The sequence below is a fragment of the Lepidochelys kempii genome, chromosome 3 (genome assembly GCF_965140285.1).
Source record: "Lepidochelys kempii isolate rLepKem1 chromosome 3, rLepKem1.hap1, whole genome shotgun sequence".
NCBI classification, from domain to species: domain Eukaryota; kingdom Metazoa; phylum Chordata; order Testudines; family Cheloniidae; genus Lepidochelys; species Lepidochelys kempii.
In genome coordinates this window covers 56,838,431-56,852,202 of record NC_136382.1, presented here as the reverse complement: position 1 = coordinate 56,852,202, position 13,772 = coordinate 56,838,431, and the positions used below count along the sequence as shown (strand labels likewise).

General features: G+C 40.6%; 1 long non-coding RNA gene across 1 annotated transcript in view; it reads left to right on the top strand.

Annotated features, from left to right (window-relative positions):
- LOC140908692 (uncharacterized) overlaps window positions 1-13,772 on the top strand; it is a 62,958-nt gene that overhangs the window by 18,952 nt on the left and 30,234 nt on the right. Inside the window, exons 2-3 of the long non-coding RNA XR_012157957.1 lie at window positions 4,240-4,333; window positions 11,616-11,750. This is a non-coding gene — a long non-coding RNA (uncharacterized LOC140908692). The remainder of the gene's footprint in view (window positions 1-4,239; window positions 4,334-11,615; window positions 11,751-13,772) is intronic.

The window sequence follows — 13,772 nt, the reverse complement described above, 5'->3', positions numbered from 1 at the left end:
AAATCCTCTATGCAAAATCTAGCTACCAGAAGATCTATATTCCTCAGAGTACAGGAAAGGGAAGTACAGTCTGAGGTCACAGGGAATTAGGCTTAGAAAGGAAGCAAAGGTTGCATGAGAACAAGAACTGCAAAGCCAGAGATAGCAGTCTGAGAGCTGGTTGAAGAAGGAAGTCTGGATAGCAGGTGGCCTAACAGCTCAGACTGGAGGGCTGGAGAGTTGGGCTGAGACATCACCTGCCAGCAGCAGGGTATCAGCAGTAGCCACAGCAGAAGTTGCAGGCCAAAGGCTTGCAGGCAAGAAGACAGGGCTGAAGAGTTATTCTGGGACCTTACCACCATTTATTTCCCCTTTAGACTGGAGTGCCCCCAAAGGCTGGGTTGGGAACAGTTGGGTATATCTGCTTTTTGATGTAACCATTAAAGTAGTGCACCTATGGGTATAGGCCCTTCTATTTCTGGCAACCCTTGTAAAGGAATCCTCATTGTTACTTGTAGTAAAGGCTAGAACCTAGTGCTTGGCACCCCCATAGGACTTGCCGCCAAGCTCATGCAGTATTGCCAATGCTACATGTACAAAAATCATGAGTCAGATTCCCCCCAGCCCACCCCCCATTATGGGATTGGCTTTAAAATAATGAGATTTGCTAAAAATACATGTGGGTGGGAGGTGTTTTGCCTTCTGGTTTTTGAAGCTTTAGGGGGCAGGTGGCTTTCCCCAAAATGTCAGTGTGGTTTCCAGGATCAAAATCCAATTTTAAATACACATGAAAAATGCAGCCTTCCCACTGGCTTTTCAGAGGGGAGCCCCTTACTCTCTGCTAGCCCATGGATATTCTATGCCTCTTTCACACCCATTACTATCCTCTGCACCTTTCTCAGTCTCTTCCTGCCCCTCATGTAACTTTTCCCCTCAGATTCCTTCTGCTGCTCATACTCCTGCAACCCTACATCTGCCTCATGCTCCTTTTACAGGGTCTCTGCTGTACCTCCCAGTTCCTATCTCCTAATGGTGTCCTGGCTAGCATCTCAAGACAGAAAGTAGCAGCAGTTTTGCCTTTGGACATGCTTTTGGTTATTAGGGACAGGCTCAGTCCCACATCCTGACAGATTGTAGGGTAATGGTTGCCATTTTGCTGGCTTCAGCCTATTGACAGTAATGGGGGATGGTAGTCATTTCAAATAAGAGAAAATTCACAAGTTGGCAGCTTTTCTTTGTATTTTCATGAGAGAAGTAAAAACCATCCCCAAAATCACTAAGGTCAAGATAAACTTGTGAGATGTAGCAAAATTGCCCATGGTACACTCAGCATGCTACCAGGCACCAGTGTACCACCACACTTCACAATGACTCCCTACAGCGGGTTCAGTTACACTATCTTGTGACCTAAATGACTGAACTTCCAGGGCTGTCACTATCCCACTTTTCTTGAGTACTAAATTCACAATTAAGAAAAACCCACAATTTTTCTTCCCACCCTATTGTACCCCCAAAGAAAAGGTGATGCTACATAGAAAAAAAGACTCAATGGAGGCTACAATGTTGCAGGAAACTTTAAACAATGTGAGATAAATTTCAAATTTATACATTTGTTTCTAACTTTGGTGTCTTGATCCTGCATGAGGTGAAATACTGGGTTAGTATAAAATGCAAAGTAAATTTACCAGCTACTATTGACTAGGTTGATGACTACTTCGAAGTGGTCTGAGTAATCACAGGTAGTTTAGGCCTGCACACCAGCCTTCATTTTAACCTTGTTCTTGCCTCACACACTTCCTGTTTGTTTATTCACCTTTCACGGTCTTAGACTGTGAGCTCTCTATGGCATGGACTGTCTTATGTGTTATTTGTATAGTGCCTAGTATAACAGGAAACTGATCTAAGTTTAGGATCATTGCACACGACTGATCTAGTGTAATAATGTAATAAAGTGGGTCTGACTGGTATGAGACCCACTGCTTAAAAAAAAAAATCAATACTTGCCTACAGTTATCACCTAGTAGTCATTTATAGTATTACATTCACCCTATCTGCAAAATAGGATATTTGTCATAATAGCTGACAAATGACATTTTTAATGGTTTATACTAAATTGAGTAGCTAGATATAATAGCATCCAAAACTGCTAAACTAAACAAGAAGGTTAAGCAAGTCAAAGAGAAAATTCAGCAAACTGAAGGAAAGGTCTGGCATACATTTTACATGTATTGTAAATGCTACAGGGCAGGGACTGTGTCATTTAGTTTTATACGAGTACTGCTGGATCCTGGTCTATGACTGGGATGCCTAGGCACTATCACAATTCAAATTAATTAATAAACTGCTGCCCCAAATAATATACTTCGTGAAAGTAATCTTGTCTTTAAATTTGAGTTGAGCTGTAGCAAATTATATTTACTGTGGAAATATGAGCATAATCAGAGCCCCATTTGGGAAGGAGTCTCTACCGAGTATTGGAAAGTATTGTTAGAAATGAAAGGCAGGAAATTAAATAGGTAAACAGAACAAAGCAGAAAATTAGTTGTCACACTGACTGTTACTAAGAACAAAAAACCCTACCACCTTTTTATCTTTTCTCTGAGGATAGAAGATTTTCATTCTAACACCATGCCACGACTCAAACTCAAAGGAAAAAAAGTTAGATTTTAATACCAAGCTGTCACTGGTTCATGGCAAGGTATTCTAAATCTTCCACTCTATGGGTAAATTCTTCCAAAATTACCTAAGTGACTTAGGAGCCAAAATTCCATTAACTTTCAAAGTCAGTAGGACTTAGCACTATTTTTTAATCATGGCCTTGACACACTTTGTGGGTATAGGATTTTTTCTGTTACCCCTTCCCAGAAATGGGACCTCATGATCTAGCTATCTTAGCCTCCAAGATTAGTGCTGACTGACAGACACCTAAGTGGCTTAAGCACACCATCTCAGAGCTCCAATCTTGTGGAGCCTCTGGGTTACAGTTGAGCTCTCCAGGAATATGGGATAGTTTAAGCACATAATACACAGATGGTGATTCCTAAGTCAAATCATCCATTACTTTACTAACAAGAGAAATACAGATAGAGACAATAAAACATCTATACACTCTTCCCTGCCTCAGTTTCCTCAACATTCTGAAGCATTTTGGGGCATTTGATCAAAGTCCTCTAGGGTGTCCAGGATCTCCCCCTTCCAATATATGGCCTCTCCTTTGAATCATGGAGTCTCTCTCCATCTCCAGCCAGCTTTCTTCTTCTAGGTCTCAGTTAAACAACCCTCCTGCTATGAAATAAGCCCCCTTTGTTCCTCTCTTCTGCCCACGCTTCCTCTGTTTCTGAGAGTCTGAGGTTTTAAATCTTAGCACAAACATCTGGTTGGTTTGTGCTGCTTCTGGGGAAATTCCATTTGTTCAAACCCCAGCCTGCCCTTGCAGAAAAATTGGAGAAAACTGGCTTTATTTAGGATGCAAGGTTGTTTTGTTCTCTCCAGGTAAGATCTATTCAGGTGCTGATAGTCCTTTATGATCAGCCTTTTCATGGACAAACATGCAAGTGTCACTGCCTCTCTCCTTAGTACAAGGAGCATAAGGCAGAACACAGCAAAATACAGTTATAAGAAATAAGGATAAAGGAAGTTCAAAAAAATCAAACTGGAATTCATATGCTGTACATAGATTCCCAAACCACCACAACATGGTTAGGTCACTTGATTACATTTGGTTATCAGTGGCCCTCTGTCCTTTATCTATGGGCAGAATTGGTCAAATACCTGAAAAACCGATCTGTTTAAAAAATTAAATGGAAAAAGGGAAAAATGCATCAAATAATTTAACAAATATCTGAGCACCTCTGCCTGCAACCAGGTAGCACTCAAATACTTTCCTGCATTTTAAAACATCAAATAAATCACTTGTGCTTGGATACTTACAACTGAATGTTCCACTGAGCAATCACATCTACCCCAACAGAAAATGGCTTTTGAAAAATAAAACTATTTAATAACCAAGACTTCTACAAGAACTGAAGTCTATTGTACAGAGGTATCTTGCTTTCTTTTTCAGATGATCACTAGGATCTGGAGTCTGTTGGAGCTAGCTATACATGGTGTATGATGTAATAATTCAAAGCATAATAAACAGAATATTTAAAAGTATAAACACCATCACCTGGTTGGAAGACAAGTAATCCTGGACTAAAATCTCCTCTAAGACCCAGGCAATGTTCCCTACCTTTGTTTACTGTTTCTGGACTCTTTCAGATATCTTAAAGGATGAAGAGAAGGTTTAAATGAATAAAAAAGCAGTCAAATCAGCTGAGCGCATACTGTATGTTGTACTATAAAAATACATCAGGTAAGATTTTATGAAAGGTTGTCATTTTCTGAACTAGATAGTCACCACTCAGGAAAGAGATCTTTGAGTCATTGTGGATAGTTCTCTGAAAAACATAATTAAGAAAGGGATAAATAGGACAGAAAATATCATATTGCCTCTATATAAATCCATGGTACACCCACATCTTGAATACTGTGTGCAGATGTGGTTGCCCTATCTCAAAAAAGATATATTGGAATTGGAAAAGGTTCCGAGAAGGGCAATGAACAGCTTCCATATGAGGAGAGATTAATAAGACAGACTTTTCAGCTTTGAAAAGAGACGGCTAAGGGGAGATTGATTGAGATCTATAAAATCATGACTGGTGTAGAGAAAGTAGATAAGGAAATGTTTACTACTTCTCCTAAGCCAAGTACTTTGGGTCACCAAATGAAAATAGACAGCGGGTTTAACCGATGAAGTGAGCGGTAGCTCACAAAAGCTTATGCTCAAATAAATTGGTTAGTCTAAGGTGCCACAAGTACTCCTTTTCTTTTTACAAATAAAAAGAAGTATTTCTTCACATATGTCAAATATAAAGGGAAGGGTAAACCCCTTTGAAATCCCTCCTGGCCAGGGGAAAGCTCCTCTCACCTGTAAAGGGTTAAGAAGCTAAAGGTAACCTCGCTGGCACCTGACCAAAATGACCAATGAGGAGACAAGATACTTTCAATAGCTGGGAGGAGGGAGAGAAACAAAGGGTCTGTGTCTGTCTGTAGTCGTCTTGGCCAGGGACAGAACAGGAATGGAGTCTTAGAACTTTTAGTAAGTAATCTAGCTAGGTATGTGTTAGATTATGATTTCTTTAAATGGCTGAGAAAAGAATTGTGCTGAATAGAATAACTATTTCTGTCTGTGTATCTTTTTTGTAATTTAAGGTTTTGCCTAGAGGGGTTCTCTATGTTTTGGAATCTAATTACCCTGTAAGATATCTACCATCCTGATTTTACAGGGGGGATTTCTTTATTTCTATTTACTTCTATTTTTTATTAAGTCTTCTTGTAAAAAACTGAATGCTTTTTCATTGTTCTCAGATCCAAGGGTTTGGGTCTGTGGTCACCTATGCAAATTGGTGAGGCTTTTTATCCAACATTTCCCAGGAAACGGGGGGTGCAAGTGTTGGGAGAATTGTTCATTGTTCTTAAGATCCAAGGGTCTGGGTCTGTAGTCACCTAGGCAAATTGGTGAGGCTTTTTACCAAACCTTGTCCAGGAAGTGGGGTGCAAGGTTTTGGGAATTATTTTCGGGGGAAGGACACGTCCAAACAGCTCTTCCCCAGTAACCAGTATTAGTTTGGTGGTGGTAGCGGCCAGTCCAAGGATAACGGGGGTAATATTTTGTACCTTGGGGAAGTTTTGACCTAAGCTGGTAAAGATAAGCTTAGGAGGTTTTTCATGCAGGTCCCCACATCTGTACCCTAGAGTTCAGAGTGGGGGAGGAACCTTGACAACATAGCACAGTCAACCTGTGGCACTCCTTGCCAGAGGATGTTGTGAAGGCCAAGACCATAACAGGATTCAAAAAAGAACTAGATAAATTCATGGAGGACAGGTCCATCAATCGCTATTAGCCAGGATGGGCAGGAATGGCGTTCCTAGCCTCTGTTTGCCAGAAGCTGAGAATGAGCGAGAAGGCATGGATCACTTGACGATTACCTGTTCTGTTCTTCCCTCTGGGGCACCTGGCACTGGCCACTGTTGGAAGACAGGATACTGGGCTAGGTGGACCTTTGGTCTGACCCAGTAGGGCCATTCTTATGTTCATTATGAGACTTATAACCATTGTCTGTAAATATATCTGTGCATACAGAAAATAAAATTTCAGTTGCACCTCATAGAAGAGCAGTGAGCAATCAAGCAAGGAGGGCTACTGTGAGGAGGTCATACTCTTTCCCTGTGCTCAGCTGCCCCAGAAACTGCACAGACCCAATTTCTTCTGGTGCTCAGGCTGTATTTTATTCTAAATCCTTCTACCCACACCAATACAAAGCAACATCACAGTTCTAAATTTTTAGATCTTTCAACCCTTCTTTACTAGGGCTGTCATAAAGGGAAAGGTAACAACCTTCATGTATGCAGTAACAAAATCCCTCCTGCCCAGAGGTTCAGAATCACTTTACCTGTAAAGGGTTAAGAAACTCAAATAACCTGGTTGGCACCTGACCAAAAGGACCAATAAGGAAAGGAGACTTTCAAATGGGGGGGAGGGGCAAGAAAGAGGTTTAGTTTGTGCTCTTTGTTTGTTCCCCCTCTGGACAGGGGGAGGGGGACCAAGCAGGTAAACCATCTCCTGAAAAGATACCTGAAGTGATATATCTACAATTACAGACATTATAAGTCAAGGCAATGAAATGTGTTAGATTCTCTTTTGTTTTAGCTTGTGAATTTTTCCTATGCTAAGAGGGAGTTTTATTCCTTTTTTTGGAAACTTTGAAGCTGAGTCTAGAGGGGAACCCTCTGTTTTAAATCTTTTTATTTACCCTGTAAAAAGTTACCTTCCATCCTGATTTTGCAGGTATGATTTTTACTTTGTTTTTAAATAAAATTCTTCTTTTAAGAATGATTGATTTTCAGCATCCTAAAAACCTAGGGGTTTGGTCTGTGCTCACTTTGTAACCAATTGGTTAGTATATTATTCTCAAGCCTCCCCCTGAAAGGGGGGAAAGGGGCTTGGGGGGAATATTTTGGGGAGACAGGGACTCCAAGTGGCCTTTTTTCCTGGATTTTTGTCCAAACCACTTGGTGGTGGCAGAAATACCGTCAAAGACAAGGAAAGGATTTGTGCCTTAGGGAAGTTTTAACCTAAGCTGGTAGAAATAAGCTTAGGGCGTCTTTCATGTGGGTCCCCACATCTGTACCCCAGAGTTCAGAGTGCTGAGGGAACCCCAACAAGGGTCCTAGCAAGAAAAGCAGTCTCCCTTGCTAGGGAACTATTTCATTTCACCTCCAGCTAGTCCTATCCTCTGCTTCCCCCTGTAATGTCTTTCTTGGCTTTTATCAGGATAGTCAGATGAGGGCTAATTAGTTCCTTACCTCCCCAGCCTCTTTCTAATTAGATAATTATTCAATCAACCATCACTGGATGAACTAATTGAGGCTACAGTGATCAGACTGACCCACCTGTCAGATCTCAGCACTCTGTCACAGGTACCTCCCAAACCCATTGTTTACATGAAATTGTCTAAGTAATTATCCACTGTCCAGCCTAGGAAAGGGCAATGGTGGACATTAGAGTTAATTGAAAGATATTGAAACAACTCCAAATTGAAAAGGATACCATGGCACCTAAACATCAAGTCAAGAGAGACTTTTCCCCACTCTGAATAACTGAGTCACCATTATTGGGGGCAGGGGAGGAGAGAAAGGAAAAAGCCTCTTAAAAACAGGCTTGGAACTGCAGATTTTTATCCAGAACTGGTAGAACAGTCTCAAGGGAGAGGTTGTCCATGAATGCAGGGTCTTTCCTATATCTCAGGGGTACACTGGGAAACTGTTCAAAGGTAGTAAGCAATACAGTAAGGGATTGTATCAGATATGGAAGCATGAAGCCTGAGGTTGTGTCTTTGTTTATTTTCTGTGTAACTTTCACTTTCTCCTTACTCATTCTTCTTTGAATTTGTGGGTTTTTTATCAAATAAACTATTTTTAATCCCAAGCAGCTCTCTGGTGCACAAACTGTGTGGAGTTTGTGTGCCAAAGTGAGCTGATAACTGCGGGCTGGTTTCATGCCTTCGGGGCTAATGAAGAAGAGGGTAATAGTTGGAGTCAGTGGTTATTAAGGACTTGGGGGATGTATCTGCGGAGTCTCGGGACTAGAAGGGCTGTTGGTATCACTCTGCAAAGAGTAATAGGGCAGGCAAGAACAAGGTTGAGACCTTATGGTTGCAGACAGCCTGCAACCATCAGGGATCTGACCCATAGCTGGACAATACCAAGGCTGCCTAAGGTTACAGGGCAGGTGGTGAGAGAATCCCTTACCTGTGTGGGTAGTCCCCAAAACATCACAGTGGCATAATCAGCACTATTTCAATACGAAAATCCCTAGACTCCCAAGCGGCACAATTCCTGGGGGAAAAAAACAAACAAACCGCTGTTCAGCACCTTCTTTCCAGGGAATAGCCTCTGCACATGCTGCAGCAAGCTGAAGGATAAAAGGATACATATTTTTAAATGTATATTGTAATTTTCATTCTTCAGTGCTTGAGTTTTTAAAGAGAGAAAGAAGGGTGAGATAATACCTTTTATTAGACCAGCTTCTGTTGGTGGAAGAGACAAGCTTTTGAGCTTCACAAAGTTTTCAATGTCAGTTGTGTTTGCTTTGCATTTGAGAGATTTTATTTGGAGTCCCAAATACTAAACTAATCCCATTTTCGAAACTAGAGAGAAACAGCCCACCAAAGATAAAAGTAACTCTTTTACTAATCAGATGAATGATTAGTACAATAAATCAACAGAAGCATAGAAGTGTTAACTATATTTGGGGAGGTAGAACACCACAGGTATCTTAGATCATATATGATCAATGTTGGTGAGATAAAGGAAGCTCTAAAAAAAAAACCTAGCTGTCTTGAAAGAAAATGATGATAGAACAGAATCTTCAGAGCAAGTTGTTTTATATAAGACATATGGAATATTATGCCATGCAAAAAAAATTACAGAAGAACTTTGATTTTAAACACAGATGTGGCAGCAGAGATCTTGGACAGGAACAGGAAGTTATAGAAAGTCAACCTGATAAAGATGGATGTGCTGAAATAAGGATATACACAGCATTCCTGTAATGTTTTTTCTCCTAAACTCTTTCTGCGTTGTGAATCTATAATTTCAATTCTTTTCATGTCATTGATAATAACCGATGACTATAGCTACAATTGCATAACTGGATCCATGCCATTTGGTCATAAACATTTCAACACTTAATAACTGGATTGCAGTACTATTAAAAGGCACTCAGGCACAAATGGGAAGGGCACTGTAACAGGGCAGGACTCACCTCTGAGGAGCCTCCTGCTGGTCATCCAGGGAATTAGCATTTCCAGCCTAGGAGCTGGCCTCTGCAGGCCAGTGTCCTGCTTGCCCCCTTGGACCCCCTTTCACACAGGGCACTGCTCCCTGGCAGTACCCCCACAGATCTAGGTCTCCCATCCACAGGGGACTCCCACCCCCCTATCCCCACCTTGCCTCAGTATAGGGCTACTGCTAGTCACTATCTAGCCCGCATTCACTGGGGTGGACTGCAGTATAACTGCCACTCATCACAGGCAAGAGGGTTTTGGACTTGCTGCCTTTGCCTACCTTTAGCTGCCCCCTGCAACCCCAATACCTATTTGGCCTTACTCTAGGCCTGCAGCCTGGGGGGTTTCCAGGCCAGAGCTCCCCAGCTCCTCTGGCCTTCCTCCAGCCCTGCTCCACCTCAAATACTCTAGTCTCAGCTTCCCAGCAGCCAGGCCCCTCTCCCTCAGCAAGCTTGAGGGAGACTCTTTTCTGGCCTACTGCCCTCTTATAAGGGCCAGCTGGGCCTTAATTAAGCTGGCCACAGCTGTGGTCAGCTACTCACTCAGCTTCCCCCAGCTCTTCTCACTCCTCTTCCTCGCTGCAGCCCTCTCCAGGGCTGCTTTAACCCCTTCAGAGCCAGAGCAGAGTAACCACCCCGCTATAGGCACTATATAAGAACCTGAATAAATAGAAAATGTAACATGGTCCTTAGTACGTACTATGTGTACATCTGTCCATCTTTTTGTGAATGTCCATGTTCCACAAAACACTATTGAACTGTTCATAATTCTTCTAAAATCAGAATTTTAGCACTAACTGTAGAGTATGGCTTTTGCTCAAAATACTGCAGGCTAGATAGCTGCCTAAGAGCTCAGCAATTCTGTATAGTAGAGGTGTCATTTTCAGACCCAAACCATTATGGATGTGCAGAGACCATGAGTGAGTGTCTCTAAAAATGCCTGAAAGGCAAACTTGATGAACAGATATCAAGCTCTACTTGAGCTAGAAAAGGCATTAAATGTGACCTTCTGAGAGTTTGTAGAATAGATATAAGTATGTGGGTGACATAACATTGTTTAATATCTAACTTAGCCTATTCAGGGAAGACTGTTTTATTTTAAGATTTTTTGTTATCGCTTATGGAAATATATAGACGTATTAAACATACTACACTTTATATTATTGCCTATGTTTACATATAGACATATTAGTACACTGACATTTATTAGTACTACAGTGTGTGTGTGGGTATATACACACATATTTTACAGTAGAAAACAAGAGACATATTATAGATATATGTGTTCCTCTGTAAAACACAGTATATTTTCCCCATTTCTTTCTTTAAAAAAATGAAGAACTACAATGTACGCTATTTATGTTATTCAGAGTTGCATAAAAAAGATGACAGGTTTCAGAGTAGTGAACGTCTTAGTCTGTATTCACAAAAGGAAAAGGAGTACTTGTGGCACCTTAGAGACTAACAAATTTATTTGAGCATAAGCTTTCGTGAGCTACAGCTCACTTCACTGGATGCTCACGAAAGCTTATGCTCAAATAAATTTGTTAGTCTCTAAGGTGCCACAAGTCCTCCTTTTTTTTTATAAAAAAGATGGCAAAACAGCTAAAGGAAATTGGGAGATAGATTCAAAAGGCTCTGAAAGTTCTTTTATTATTAAAATGCAACCTACTTTATGCTACCCTGTATATAAGCATGCCGTGAATATTAATTTATAGGGATTTTAAATTAATTTGAAGATGTCCTTAGAACACAACTTAGTTAACTTGAAGTGTCTAGAAATGGGGTTTTTTATGAATAATTTGTGTTTATATTTAAAAATACAGGTAATCAAATTTCATATTTGGAGTTTCTCACTGTTACATACAAATGCAGATAAATATGGACTGATCCTGCTACTTAATGGGACAATGTCTAAGACAAAATACTATGTGCAGGAGTTTACAGGATCAGGCCTGTAGTTATTAAACACATTATGTCACTTTATATGTTATTTTGCTTTATGGAGTGCAACTCCTATGCAATTATCTTCTGGTTAAAGTACAGAGTGAGAATCAAGCAATTTGAGTCCTGTTCCAATTTCTGCTGCAGACTTGCTGTGTGACCTTCGCAAAACAACAATCTCCAGTCTTGATTTCTGCTGAGATTTGTTATTCACAGATATTCACCTACCCATTATGTGAATAAATTTCAATTTATGGGGTGTTTACAAATGTTTCACTTTGACTACCTACTCTTTGCCTTTCAGGATGTGTGACTGTTCGTATAAGTCATCGGCTATTCTTTTTGTTATCCAAGTAGCTGAATAAAACTATTAACTTGGAGAAGAAGGAATGAAAAATAACCAAGAATGAATAGTGAATACTCTTGTTCCCAAACATTTGTAAGTACAACAATAATTTTGTATGAATAGTTAGATAAATAATAAATGGTACTGAGTGAGGAGGAACTGAGAAGACAATCAGAATTCCAATGAATGTTTGGGACTTCTATTTTTGCAGCATTTGACCTACTCTAGTTTTAAAGTATATATTTTACTATTAAGAGAGGATCTAGTCACTTGCTTATTATTTCTTGCCGAAGCTAGCTCATTGCTACTTAACTTTGTCAGTAAATAACAGCAAACGTTACTACTAGATATAATTACACTGGTAGAGAGAGTGAGTTACAAAGAATCTTCTGCATATTTTGGAGTCTCTATTAGTCAACGGAGTTCAAAAATGTCCAGTTTTGGATCAGAATATACATTTCCATGCTATTCTGGCTTCATAATTTGTTTTTCTGATGGAAATTATGTAAGTTACAGCACTGGGCTTTATAGCAGGATAATGTTTTATGCATCTTAAATTCACCAAAGGCATTTTTTTAAATTCCTTCTTTATGTTGATGGAAGTCTTTACATGGCTTACCTGATGTTTATAGAAGTCTGGTCTTTAGAACAGAACATTCTTAGTTCAGGTCCCATAGCAGGTAGTGCATTCATATCTTATTGGTAAACTAGTACTATGATGGTACCACCTAATATGAGTCAATGCCACCCACATACACCAGTGCTTATGATTGCTTTGATGTTATCTTTCAATGACATGTACAGAATAAATCACAATTGAAAAAGTGAAATCCTGGCCCTAGTGAACTTAATGGAAGTTTTGACCCAAAGGATTTTAAAAACCAATTTAACTGAAAGCCGAATCAGTCCCATAGACTTTACAAGCCAGATTCTCGACTGCAGTGGTTTTCAAACCTTTTAGGCTGCATACCCCTTTCAAAATAATGTAGTCTACTGCATACCTCCATCTGAGATAGGGTCATAATATATCTATGAAAACAGGGAAAAAAAAGGTCTGTAGGGGATAACATGATGCAACACAACATATAAGCCCTGGAGAGTGTTGCCCCAGAGCACAAATTAAGCACTGCTTCTCCACCCCCCATTGCCCTGAGCTCTCTTATGCAGCCTCGTACCCCAAGCCTGCCCCACTCCTTGCCTCTTGACTATGGCATGTCCCTGACCATGGCACCCTGTGTGGTCCCATGTGGTCCATCCGTAAGGCCAGCACTGCATCCTCTTGCCCTGCCTGCCTGAGCCTGCCTAGGGGAGTCTGCACAGGTGTGCATCGTTCCACTCCCCTCCCCTATCCACCACTAAAGGATTTTCTACCACACCCCCTGACGAGAGCTCATGTACCCTTAGGGGTTTGCATACCCCAATTTGAAAACCAATGTTTTATTCCACCAGAGCAGAGAGATGGGGCAGTCAGGGAGATGGTAGCTGCTTCCTGATTTTCTGCTCCAGTGTTGGCTCTGATGTAGATTAAAGAAGCCTGGGGTGGCCCTAGATTTTGCTAGCTAACAACAGCCTCTAAGACCACCCACCTCTTTGCCCATGAAATGGCTCTTTCCCTAGGGGTTGTGGGGAAGGTGATTTAGAAGCTAGCTATCTGTGATCATGGGGGGAATATCCTTAGCAAGAGTTAAGGCTGAATTTTCTGTTCTGCCTGAGTGGGGCAAATGGACAATGAAGGCCAGAGACTCTGGTCCTCTAATAGATTTGACTAGCCAGATTCTTTAATAAAATAAGCATAAAGGCCCCTATAAATGACTTATCCATCCTGTTTGCTTGACCTCATTTTAGATCATGTCTTACTTTTCTGGAGGTCTGAACTTAAAATGATATTATTAAAGTGAGAAGATAAATTAATACTACTTTTGAATGGTATATTTTTGTAAGTCCTCAACTAAATCTAAAAAGAAATTGGCTTCTCTTTGAACAGTCATCTGAGAGGATTGCTTAATGGATCTCTTTTGCAACACTCCTGATTTATATACCAAAACCTCATTTCTAACCACTAAACCAGAAAATGACACAAAAGAGAGTTGCAGTACTTCACAACTCACGGAATGT